We start from the raw sequence: 12,749 nt of genomic DNA, 5'->3' as shown, positions 1-12,749 counted from the left end.
CCTTAGGATGCAAGAATTGGTCCTGCAATTCTTTTTTTTTTTTTTTTTTTTTTTTAATTTTATTTTATTTTTAAACTTTACATAACTGTATTAGATTTGCCAAATATCAAAATGAATCCGCCACAGGTATACATGTGTTCCCCATCCTGAACCCTCCTCCCTCCTCCCTCCCCTGGTCCTGCAATTCTTGACAAAAACTAATTATAACAAGTATTTATCCTTTATTCATTGTCTATATATAATGAGGAAAACATCAATACATCAAGAATTGACATGAGAGTTTTTATGATATTTTGAGAAAATACTTTTAGAAACTTCCTGAGGTAGAAAGTGAAATTAAGAGGACACAAAACCAGCAGGATCCACAGTAATTCACCATGATGGAAGAAGAGGATAATTTGGGAGTTGATCTTGAGAGAGTGAATGTCAGAAGCCAGGGATATCACATAGCAAGGAGTTAACTTTTAGAATGATTCTGAGGAGAATTTCTGGCTTCAATAAAAACTTTTCCTCATAAACTCTCCTAATTTTCAGTTAATTAATTCTTATATTTTGTTTGTCATTCATTTTGTATGGCTACTGGATTGATGTATTCCATTAAAGATAAAGTATGTTCAAAATCAGAATTCAGGCTAAAGGGGGAATTATTATTATGGGCTTATCCACTGAATTCAAAGACATTTGAAAACAGCTTTGACTTACATAGTTCAAAGAATAGAGGTCTGAGCAGCTGTTATAGAAATTGATCTAGATACTGAAACAGTGGCTGACATGTGAATATGTGTATATGTGTGATAAAACTTGTGTTTTACTATCTTTACAAATAAAATGGTATATTGTTAATAGTAATAATTTCTTGGTATGTAGAGATAGTTCAGGTTGTGTAAAAATCAACTGTCTTCATGTGATAAAGTATCACTAGAAAAATGTGTTATACATAAGGATGAGAAAAGAATTTCAAAATTACCATTGACACAAAATAAAAGAGTTCTTTTTTCTTAAATTTTATATTATTTTTTAACTTTACAATATTGTATTGGTTTTGCCATATATCTAACTGAATCCACCACAAGTTTACATGTGTTCCCCATCCTGAACCCTCCACCCTCCTCCCTCCCCATACCATCCCTCTGGGTCATCCCAGTGCACCAGCCCCAAGCATCCAGTATCGTGCATCGAACCTGGACTGGCGACTTGTTTCATATATGATATTACACATATTTCAATGCCATTCTCCCAAATCATGCCACCCTCACCCTCTCCCACAGATCCAAAAGACTGTTCTATACATCAGTGTCTCTTTTGCTGTCTCGTAAGGTAATTCTATATGTGGAAAAATATTAGAGATATAATTGCATAGCTTTTTAATTTCAAAATTGACTTCTCACTCAGAAATATCAATAAGTAGATAGTTTACAACTTTGTAAAGCACTATAAGTTAATATTATAAACTAATACTCTCTTCTAAATCTAATTATAGAAAATCAAATATTTTAAAATATCATGTTATCAGTTCAAGTCAGTCTCTCAGTTGTGTCCGCCTCTTTGCCACCCCTTGAATCACAGCATGCCAGGCCTCCCTGTCCATCACCAACTCCCGGAGTTCACTCAAACTCACATCCATCAAGTCAGTGATGCCATCCAGCCATCTCATCCTCTGTCATCCCCTTCTCCTCCTGCCCCCAATCTCTCCCAGCATCAGAGTATTTTCCAAGGAGTCAATTCTTCGCATGATGTGGCCAAAGTACTGGAGTTTCAGCTTTAGCATCAGTCCTTCCAAAGAAATCCCAGGGCTGATCTCCTTCAGAATGGACTGGTTGGATCGCCTTGCCGTCCAAGGGACTCTCAAGAGTCTTCTCCAACACCACAGTTCAAAAGCATCAATTCTTCGGTACTCAGCTTTCTTCACAGTCCAACTCTCACATCCATACATGACCACAGGAAAAACCATACCCTTGACTAGATGACTTTTGTTGGCAAAGTAATGTCTCTGCTTTTGAATATGCTATCTAGGTTGGTCATAACTTTCCTTTCAAGGAGTAAACTTCTTTTAATTTCATGGCTGCAATCACCATCTGCAGTGATTTTGGAGCCCCCAAAAATGAAGTCTGACACTGTTTCCACTGCTTCCCCGTCTATTTCCCATGAAGTGATGGGACCAGATGCCATGATCTTCGTTTTCTGAATGTTGAGTTTTAAGCCAACTTTTTCACTCTCCACTTTCACTTTCATCAAAAGGCTTTTTAGTTCTTCATTTTCTGCTATAAGGGTGTTGTCATCTGCATATCTGAGGTTATTGATATTTCTCCCGGCAATCTCGATTCCAGCTTGTGCTTCTTCCAGACCAGCATTTCATATGATGTACTCTGCATAGACGTTAAATAAGCAGGGTGACAATATACAGCCTTGATGTACTCCTTTTCCTATTTGGAACCAGTCTATTGTTTCATATCCAGTTCTAACTGTTGCTTCCTGACCTGCATACAGATTTCTCAAGAGGCAGGTCAGGTGGTCTGGTATTCCCATCTGTTTCAGAATTTTCCACAGTTTATTGTGATCCACACAGTCAAAGGCTTTGGCATAGTCAATAAAGCAGAAATAGATGTTTTTCTGGAACTCTCTTGCTTTTTCCATGATCTAGCAGATGTTGGCAATTTGGTCACTGGTTCCTCTGCCTTTTCTAAAAGAAGCTTGAACAACTGGAAGTTCACGGTTCATGTATTGCTGAAGCCTGGCTTGGAGAATTTTGTTCATTACTTTATTAGCGTGTGAGATGAGCGCGATTGTGTGGCAGTTTGAGCATTCTTTGGCATTGCCTTTCTTTGGGAATGGAACAAAAACTGACCTTTTCCAGTCCTGTGGCCACTGCTGAGTTTTCCAAATTTGCTGGCATATTGAATGCAGCACTTTCATAACATCATCTTCCAGGATTTTATTTTTTTTATTTTTATATTTTTTAAATTTTATTTTATTTTTAAACTTTACATAATTGTATTAGTTTTGCCAAATATCAAAATGAATCTGCCACAGGTATACATGTGTTCCCCATCCTGAACCCTCCTCCCTCCTCCCTCCCCATTCCATCCCTCTGGGTCGTCCCAGTGCACCAGCCCCAAGCATCCAGTATCGTGCATCGAACCTGGACTAGCAACTCGTTTCATACATGATATTTTACATGTTTCAATGCCATTCTCCCAAATCTTCCCACCCTCTCCCTCTCCCACAGAGTCCATAAGACTGTTCTATACATCAGTGTCTCTTTTGCTGTCTCGTACACAGGGTTATCATTACCATCTTTCTAAATCCCATATATATGCATTAGTATACTGTATTGGTGTTTTTCTTTCTGGCTTACTTCACTCTGTATAATAGGCTCCAGTTTCATCCACCTCATTAGAACTGATTCAAATGTATTATTTTAATGGCTGAGTAATACTCCATTGTGTATATGTACCACTGCTTTCTTATCCATTCATCTGCTGATGGACATCTAGGTTGCTTCCATGTCCTGGCTATTATAAACAGTGCTGCGATGAACATTGGGGTACACGTGTCTCTTTCCCTTCTGGTTTCCTCAGTGTGTATGCCCAGCAGTGGGATTGCTGGATCATAAGGCAGTTCTATTTCCAGTTTTTTAAGGAATCTCCACACTGTTCTCCATAGTGGCTGTACTAGTTTGCATTCCCACCAACAGTGTAAGAGGGTTCCCTTTTCTCCACACCCTCTCCAGCATTTATTGCTTGTAGACTTTTGGATCGCAGCCATTCTGACTGGTGTGAAATGGTACCTCACAGTGGTTTTGATTTGCATTTCTCTGATAATGAGTGATGTTGAGCATCTTTTCATGTGTTTATTAGCCATCTGTATGTCTTCTTTGGAGAAATGTCTATTTAGTTCTTTAGCCCATTTTTTGATTGGGTCATTTATTTTTCTGGAGTTGAGCTGTAGGAGTTGCTTGTATATTCTCGAGATTAGTTGTTTGTCAGTTGCTTCATTTGCTATTATCTTCTCCCATTCTGAAGGCTGTCTTTTCACCTTGCTAATAGTTTCCTTTGTTGTGCAGAAGCTTTTAAGGTTAATTAGGTCCCATTTGTTTATTTTTGCTTTTATTTCCAATATTCTGGGAGGTGGGTCATAGAGGATCCTGCTGTGATGTATGTCAGAGAGTGTTTTGCCTATGTTCTCCTCTAGGAGTTTTATAGTTTCTGGTCTTACATTGAGATGTTTAATCCATTTGGAGTTTATTTTTGTGTATGGTGTTAGAAAGTGTTCTAGTTTCATTCTTTTACAAGTGGTTGACCAGATTTCCCAGCACCACTTGTTAAAGAGATTGTCTTTAATCCATTGTATATTCTTGCTTCCTTTGTCAAAGATAAGGTGTCCATATGTGCATGGATTTATCTCTGGGCTTTCTATTTTGTTCCATTGATCTATATTTCTGTCTTTGTGCCAGTACCATACTGTCTTGATAACTGTGGCTTTGTAGTAGAGCCTGAAGTCAGGTAGGTTGATTCCTCCAGTTCCCTTCTTCTTTCTCAAGATCGCTTTGGCTATTCGAGGTTTTTTGTATTTCCATACAAATTGTGAAATTATTTGTTCTAGCTCTGTGAAGAATGCTGTTGGTAGCTTGATAGGGATTGCATTGAATCTATAGATTGCTTTGGGTAGTATACTCATTTTCACTATATTGATTCTTCCAATCCATGAACATGGTATATTTCTCCATCTGTTAGTGTCCTCTTTGATTTCTTTCACCAGTGTTTTATAGTTTTCTATATATAGGTCTTTAGTTTCTTTAGGTAGATATATTCCTAAGTATTTTATTCTTTCCGTTGCAATGGTGAATGGAATTGTTTCCTTAATTTCTCTTTCTGTTTTCTCATTATTAGTGTATAGGAATGCAAGGGATTTCTGTGTGTTGATTCTATATCCTGCAACTTTACTATAGTCATTGATTAGTTCTAGTAATTTTCTGGTGGAGTCTTTTGGATTTTCTATGTAGAGGATCATGTCATCTGCAAACAGTAGAGCTTTACTTCTTCTTTTCCAATTTGGATTCCTTTTATTTCTTTTTCTGCTCTGATTGCTGTGGCCAAAACTTCCAAAACTATGTTGAATAGTAATGGTGAAAGTGGGCACCCTTGTCGTGTTCCTGACTTTAGAGGAAATGCTTTCAAATTTTCACCATTGAGGATAATGTTTGCTGTGGGTTTGTCATATATAGCTTTTATTATGTTGAGGTATGTTCCTTCTATTCCTGCTTTCTGGAGAGTTTTGATCATAAATGGATGTTGAATTTTGTCAAAGGTTTTCTCTGCATCTATTGAGATAATCATATGGTTTTTATTTTCAATTTGTTAATGTGGTGTATTACATTGATTGATTTGCGGATATTGAAGAATCCTTGCATCCCTGGGATAAAGCCCACTTGGTCATGGTGTATGATCTTTTTAATGTGTTGTTGGATTCTGATTGGTAGAATTTTGTTAAGGATTTTTGCATCTATGTTCATCAGTGATATTGGCCTGTAGCTTTCTTTTTTTGTGGGATCTTTGTCAGATTTTGGTATTAGGGTGATGATGGCCTCATAGAATGAGTTTGGAAGTTTACCTTCCTCTGCAATTTCCTGGAAGAATTTGAGCAGGATAGGTGTTAGCTCTTCTCTAAATTTTTGGTAGAATTCAGTTGTGAAGCCGTCTGGACCTGGGCTTTTGTTTGCTGGAAGATTTTTGATTACAGTTTCAATTTCCATGCTTGTGATGGGTCTGTTAATATTTTCTATTTCTTCCTGGTCGAGTTTTGGAAAGTTGTACTTTTCTAAGAATTTGTCCATTTCTTCCACGTTATCCATTTTATTGGCATATAATTGTTGATAGTACTCTCTTATGATCCTTTGTATTTCTGTGTTGTCTGTTGTGATCTCTCCATTTTCATTTCTAATTTTATTGATTTGATTTTTCTCCCTTTGTTTCTTGATGAGTCTGGCTAATGGATTGTCAATTTTATTTATCCTTTCAAAAAACCAGCTTTTGGTTTTGTTGATTTTTGCTATGATCTCTTTTGTTTCTTTTGCATTTATTTCTGCTCTAAGTTTTAAGATTTCTTTCCTTCTACTAACCCTGGGATTCTTCATTTCTTCCTTTTCTAGTTGCTTTAGGTGTAGAGTTAAGTTATTTATTTGACTTTTTTCTTGTTTCTTGAGGTGTGCCTGTATTGTTATGAACTTTCCCCTTAGGACTGCTTTTACCGTGTCCCACAGGTTTTGGGTTGTTGTGTTTTCATTTTCATTCGTTTCTATGCAAATTTTGATTTCTTTTTTGATTTTTCCCCTTAGGACTGCTTTTACCGTGTCCCACAGGTTTTGGGTTGTTGTGTTTTCATTTTCATTCGTTTCTATGCAAATTTTGATTTCTTTTTTGATTTCTTCTGTGATTTGTTGGTTATTCAGCAGCATGTTGTTCAGCCTCCATATGTTGGAATTTTTAATAGTTTTTCTCCTGTAATTGAGATCTAATCTTACTGCATTGTGGTCAGAAAAGATGCTTGGAATGATTTCTATTTTTTTGAATTTACCAAGGCTAGCTTTATGGCCCAGGATGTGATCTATCCTGGAGAAGGTTCCATGTGCGCTTGAGAAAAAGGTGAAATTCATTGTTTTGGGATGAAATGTCCTATAGATATCAATTAGGTCTAACTGGTCTATTGTATCGTTTAAAGTTTGTGTTTCCTTGTTAATTTTCTGTTTAGTTGGTCTATCCATAGGTGTGAGTGGGGTATTAAAGTCTCCCACTATTATTGTGTTATTGTTAATTTCTCCTTTCATACTTGTTAGCATTTGTCTTACATACTGTGGTGCTCCCGTGTTGGGTGCATATATATTTATAATTGTTATATCTTCTTCTTGGATTGATCCATTGATCATTATGTAGTGACCATCTTTGTCTCTTTTCACAGTCTTTGTTTTAAAGTCTATTTTATCTGATATGAGTATTGCTATTCCTGCTTTCTTTTGGTCCCTATTTGCATGGAAAATCTTTTTCCAGCCCTTCACTTTCAGTCTGTATGTTTCCCCTGTTTTGAGGTGGGTCTCTTGTAGACAACATATGTAGGGGTCTTGTTTTTGTATCCATTCAGCCAGTCTTTGTCTTTTGGTTGTAGCATTCAACCCATTTACATTTAAGGTAATTACTGATAAGTATGATCCGTTGCCATTTACTTTATTGTTTTGGGTTCGAATTTATACACCATTTTTGTGTTTCCTGTCTAGAGAATATCCTTTAATATTTGTTGGAGAGCTGGTTTGGTGGTGCAGAATTCTCTCAGCTTTTGCTTGTCTGAAAAGCTTTTGATTTCTCCTTCATACTTGAATGAGATCCTTGCTGGGTACAATAATCTGGGCTGTAGGTTATTTTCTTTCATCACTTTAAGTATGTCTTGCCATTCCCTCCTGGCTTGAAGAGTTTCTATTGAAAGATCAGCTGTTATCCTTATGGGAATTCCCTTGTGTGTTATTTGTTGTTTTTCCCTTGCTGCTTTTAATATGTGTTCTTTGTGTTTGATCTTTGTTAATTTGATTACTATGTGTCTTGGGGTGTTTCGCCTTGGGTTTATCCTGTTTGGGACTCTCTGGGTTTCTTGGACTTGGGTGATTATTTCCTTTCCCATTTTAGGGAAGTTTTCCACTATTATCTCCTCAAGTATTTTCTCATGGTCTTTCTTTTAGTCTTCTTCTTCTGGGACCCCTATGATTCAAATGTTGTAGCATTTAATATTGTCCTGGAGGTCTCTGAGATTGTCCTCATTTCTTTTAAACCTTTCTTGCATCTTCTCAATCCTTACCTCCAGGCTATTTATCTGTGATTCCATTTTAATTTCAAGATTTTGGATCAATTTCACTATCATTATTCGGAATTCTTTATCAGGTAGATTCCCTATCTCTTCCTCTTTTGTTTGGTTTGGTGGGCATTTATCCTGTTCCTTTATCTGCTGGGTATTCCTCTGTCTCTTCATCTTGTTTAAATTGCTGAGTTTGGGGTGTCCTTTCTGTATTCTGGCAGTTTGTGGAGTTCTCTTTATTGTGGCGTTTCCTTGCTGTGTGTGGGTTTGTACAGGTGGCTTGACAAGGTTTCCTGGTTAGGGAAGCTTGTGTCGATGTTCTGGTGGATGGAGCTGTATTTCTTCTCTCTGGAGTGTAATGAAATGTCCAGTAATGAGTTATGAGATGTCTATGGTTTTGGGGTGACTTTGGGCAGCCTGTATCTTGAAGCCCAGGGCTGTGTTCCTTTGTTGCTGGAGAATTTGCTTGGTATGTCTTGCCCTGGAATTTGTTGGCCCTTGTGTGGGGCTTGGTTTCAGTGTCGGTATGGAGGCATTTGATGAGCTCCTGTCAATTAATGCTCCTTGGATTCAGGAGTTCCCTGGAGTCAGGGTTTGGACTTAAGCCTCCTACTTCCAGTTATCGGTCTTATTTTTACAGTAGTTTCAAAACTTCTCCTTCTATACAGCACCATCGATAAAACATCTACGTTAAAGATGAAAAGTTTCTCTACTGTGAGGGTCACTCAGAGAGGTTCACAGCGTTACATGAAGAGAAGAGGGAGGAGGGAGTTAGAGGTGACCCAAATGAGATGAGGTGGAATCAATAGTGGAGACAGTGGGCTAGCCAGTAGTCACTTCCTTATGTGCACTCCACAACTGGACTGCTCAGAGATGTTCATGGAGTTATACAGAGAAGAGAAGAAGGAGTCAGGAGACAGAGGTGGCCAGAAGGATAAAAGGGGGAAATGAAAAGGAGGGAGACAGATCCAGCCAGTAATCAGTTCCCTAAGTGTTCTCCACCGTCTGGAACACACAGAAATTCACAGAGTTGGGTAGAGGAGAGAGGGGTTAGGGAGGAGATACAGGCGACCTGGTGGAGAAAACGGAGAGTCCAAAGGGAGAGAGAGCAGTCAAGCCAGTAATCTCGTTCCCTAGTGAAAAATGGGTCCTGAAGATTGGGTTCTTAAAGTTACAAAATTGGTAACAAATACATAAAAGCAAAAATTAAAAATCTAGAATAGAGTTTGGAATTTCAAAAATGTGATGTTAATGAAAAGAAGAAGGAAAAGAAAGAGAGAAAAAACGAACAAAGAAAAACAAACAAGGTCATGAAAATTATAAAGAAACTACAGGTACAAAATTGATAACTAATACCAAAAAGCAAAAATTTAAAATCTAGAGTAGAGTTTGGAATTTCAAAAATACAATGTTAAAGAAAAGAAGAAAAAGAAAAAAAAAACTAAACAAAACATGGTCAAAAAATTATAAAATATATATATGAAGTTTGCTGAAGAAGAAAAAAAATAGTGTCTTTTTTTTTTTTGCAAAGTAATATTTATAAAACTGAAAATTAAAGGACAATAGAGGACTTAAAATTTTTAAAAAAAATTTAAAAAAAAAAGAAAGAAAGATTGATCATAAAAATAGTAAAAATATATCTAGGTCTTTCTCTGGTTTTGTTGTGAGTATTGTGGGTTCAGTTCATTTTTGGCTAGTTCCTTGGTCCGACTTATATTTCTCAAGATCTATAGGCCCCTTCCTATGTAGTCCATAGTAACCACAGGGTTTTAATCTATGGCCTGTAGCTTCCAAGGCGTTTCCCTCTGTTATAGCTTCTTCTGTTTGCTGGTCTCTTCAATGTCTGGTTCCCACCCTGACACAAAGGGGACGGTGGAGGACACTATTTTTTTTTTTTTTTTATTTGGGCTCCCTTGTTCAGTCGCGCTGTGGGGAGGGAGGGAGGGATGCTGCAAACAGATAACACTGGTGTGCGCTCGCAGTGCCTCAGCCACACTGGGTCTGCCCCCGCTCACGGCGCGTGTAGCCTCCCTGCCCACACTGCTCGGGCTCCAGGTTGTTCTGCCGGGAACAATCAGAGGCCGGCCCTGGGCTGAGCTCCCAGGTCCAAGCCGCTCAGGTTCAGGCACTCGGGTAGTCCTCAGAGGCGCAGACTCGGTTGGGCCTGCGTTTTGTGCTCTTCCCAGATCCGAGCAGCTCAGGTGATGAGGTATTTGGCGAGCGCCAATGCTGCGACTTATCACCTCCCCGCCACTCGGTTATCTGGATGTAAAACCAGCGCACCTTCTCAGGCAGATGTTGACCATCCAGACCCCCAAGAAGTTTTAGTTAGCAAAGAAGCCTGCTTACAGTTTTATAGATAGTGTCTCTCTGGGGCTGCGATTGCCCCCTTCCGGCTCTGGCTGCCTGTCACCGGAGGGGGAAGGTCTGCAGCCGGCTATCTCTGTTCAGTCCTTTGTTCCGTGCGAGGGCCTGGCAGTGTCTTAGGTTAGGGCTGGCTTTTCGCGTGGTAGATATCCCACAGTCTGGTTTGCTAGCCCAAATTAGTTCGCTCAGATAGCGCTCAGGACATTCGGCCCGATTCTTACTCTAAGGGACACAGCCCGTGCCGTGCTTCCCTGCCCAGCCCCCGCTTGCTAATGCTGTGTGCAGGCGTCTGCGCTGCTTCTCCGCTGGGGGAGTTACCGTAGGGCTCACAATCTGCGATTTTTAATTGTTTATTTATTTTTTTTCTCCCTTTTATGTTGCCCTCTGTGCTTCCAAAGCTCAGCACAGATTCAGCAGTGAGATGGTTTCCTGGTGTTTGGAAACTTCTCTCTTTTTAAGACTCCCTTCCCGGGACGGAACTCCGTCCCTCCCTCTTTTGTCTCTTTTTTTGTCTTTTATATTTTTTCCTACCTCCTTTTGAAGAGTTGGGTTGCTTTTCTGGGTGCCTGATGTCCTCTGCTGGCATTCAGAAGTTGTTTTGTGGAATTTACTCGACGTTTAAACGCTCTTTTGATGAATTAGTGGGGGAGAAAGTGTTCTCCCCATCCTACTCCTCTGCCATCTTGGCTCCTCCTCCCTTCCAGGATTTTAAATAGCTCAACTGGAATTCCATCACCTCTACTAGCTTTGATTATAGTGATGCTTTCTAAGGCCCACTTGACTTCACATTCCAGGATGTCTGGCTCTAGGTCAGTGATCACACCATCGTGATTATCTGGGTTGTGAAGATCTTTTATACAGTTCTTTTGTGTATTCTTGCCACCTCTTCTTAATATCTTCTGCTTCTGTTAGGTCTGTACCATTTCTGTCCTTTATCGAGCTCATCTTTGCATGAAATGTTCCCTTGGTATTTCTATTTTTCTTGAAGAGATCTCTAGTCTTTCCCATTCTGTTGTTTTCCTCTATTTCTTTGCATTGATCGCTGAAGAAGTCTTTCTTATCTCTTCTTGCTATTCTTTGGAACTCTGCATTCAGATGCTTATATTTTTACTTTTCTCCTTTGCTTCTCTTCTTTTCACAACTATTTGTAAGGCCTCCTCAGACAGCCATTTTGCTTTTTGCATTTCTTTTCCATGTGGGTGGTCTTGATCCCTGTCTCCTGTACAATGTCACGAGCCTCAGTCCATAGTTCATCAGGCACTCTTATCTATCAGATCTAGTCCCTTAAATCTATTTCTCACTTCCACTGTATAATGATAAGGGATTTGATTTAGGTCATACCTGAATGGTCTAGTGGTTTTCCCCACTTTCTTCAATTTAAATCTGAATTTGTCAATAAGGAGTTCATGACCTGAGCCAGAGTCAGCTCCTGGTCTTATTTTTTTGACTCTATAGAGCTTCTCCATCTTTGGCTGCAAAGAATATAATCAATCTGATTTTGGTGTTGACCATCTGGTGATGTCCATGTGTAGAGTCTTCTCTTGTGTTGTTGGAAGAGGGTGTTTGCTATGACCAGTGCATTTTCTTGGCAAAACTCTATTAGTCTTTGCCCTGCTTCATTCTGTATTCCAAGGCCAAATTTGCCTGTTACTCCAGGTGTTTCTCAACTTCCTACTTTTGCATTCCAGTTCCCTATGATGAAAAGGACATATTATTTGGGTTTTAGTTCTAAAAGGTCTTGTAGGTCTTCATAGAACTGTTCAACATCAGCTTCTTCAGCATTACTGGTTGGGGCATAGACTTTGATTACTGTGATATTGAATGGTTTGCCTTGGAAATGAACAGAGATCATTCTGTCATTTTTTAGATTGCATCCAAGTACTGTATTTTGAACTCTTTTGTTGACCTTAATGGCTACTCCATTTCTTCTAAGGGATTCCTGCCCACAGTAGTAGATATAATGGTCTTCTGAGTTAAATTCACCCATTCCAGTCCATTTCAGTTCACTGATTCCTAGAATGTTGACATTCACTCTTGCCATCTCTTGTTTGACCACTTCCAATTTGCCTTGATTTATGAACCTGACATTCCAGGTTTCTATGCAATATTGCTCTTTACAGCATTGGACCTTGCTTCTATCACCAGTCACACCCACAACTGGTTATTGTTTTTGTTTTGGCTCCATCCCTTTATTGTTTCTGGAGTTATTTCTCCCCTGATCTCCAGTAGCATATTGGGCACCTACTGACCTGGGGAGTTCCTCTTTCAGTATCCTATCATTTTGCCTTTTCATACTGTTCATGGGGTTCTCAAGGCAAGAATACTGAAGTGGTTTGCCATTCCCTTTTCCAGTGGACCACATTCTGTCAAAACCATGTTATAGACACTCTTAAATTAAAAATAATCTCCTGGCTAAGAAACAGAGCAAAGCCTTTCCACTAAGACAAGAAAGGCTGAAGCTATGTCTGTCAGTCTTTATTTCCAGGCAAGCATACTAGAGTGGGTTGCTATTTTCTACTCTAGAGGATCTTCCTGACCCAGGGATC

The sequence above is a fragment of the Bubalus kerabau genome, chromosome 12 (assembly GCF_029407905.1).
Source record: "Bubalus kerabau isolate K-KA32 ecotype Philippines breed swamp buffalo chromosome 12, PCC_UOA_SB_1v2, whole genome shotgun sequence".
NCBI lineage: Eukaryota > Metazoa > Chordata > Mammalia > Artiodactyla > Bovidae > Bubalus > Bubalus kerabau.
This window is presented reverse-complemented; position numbering follows the sequence as displayed.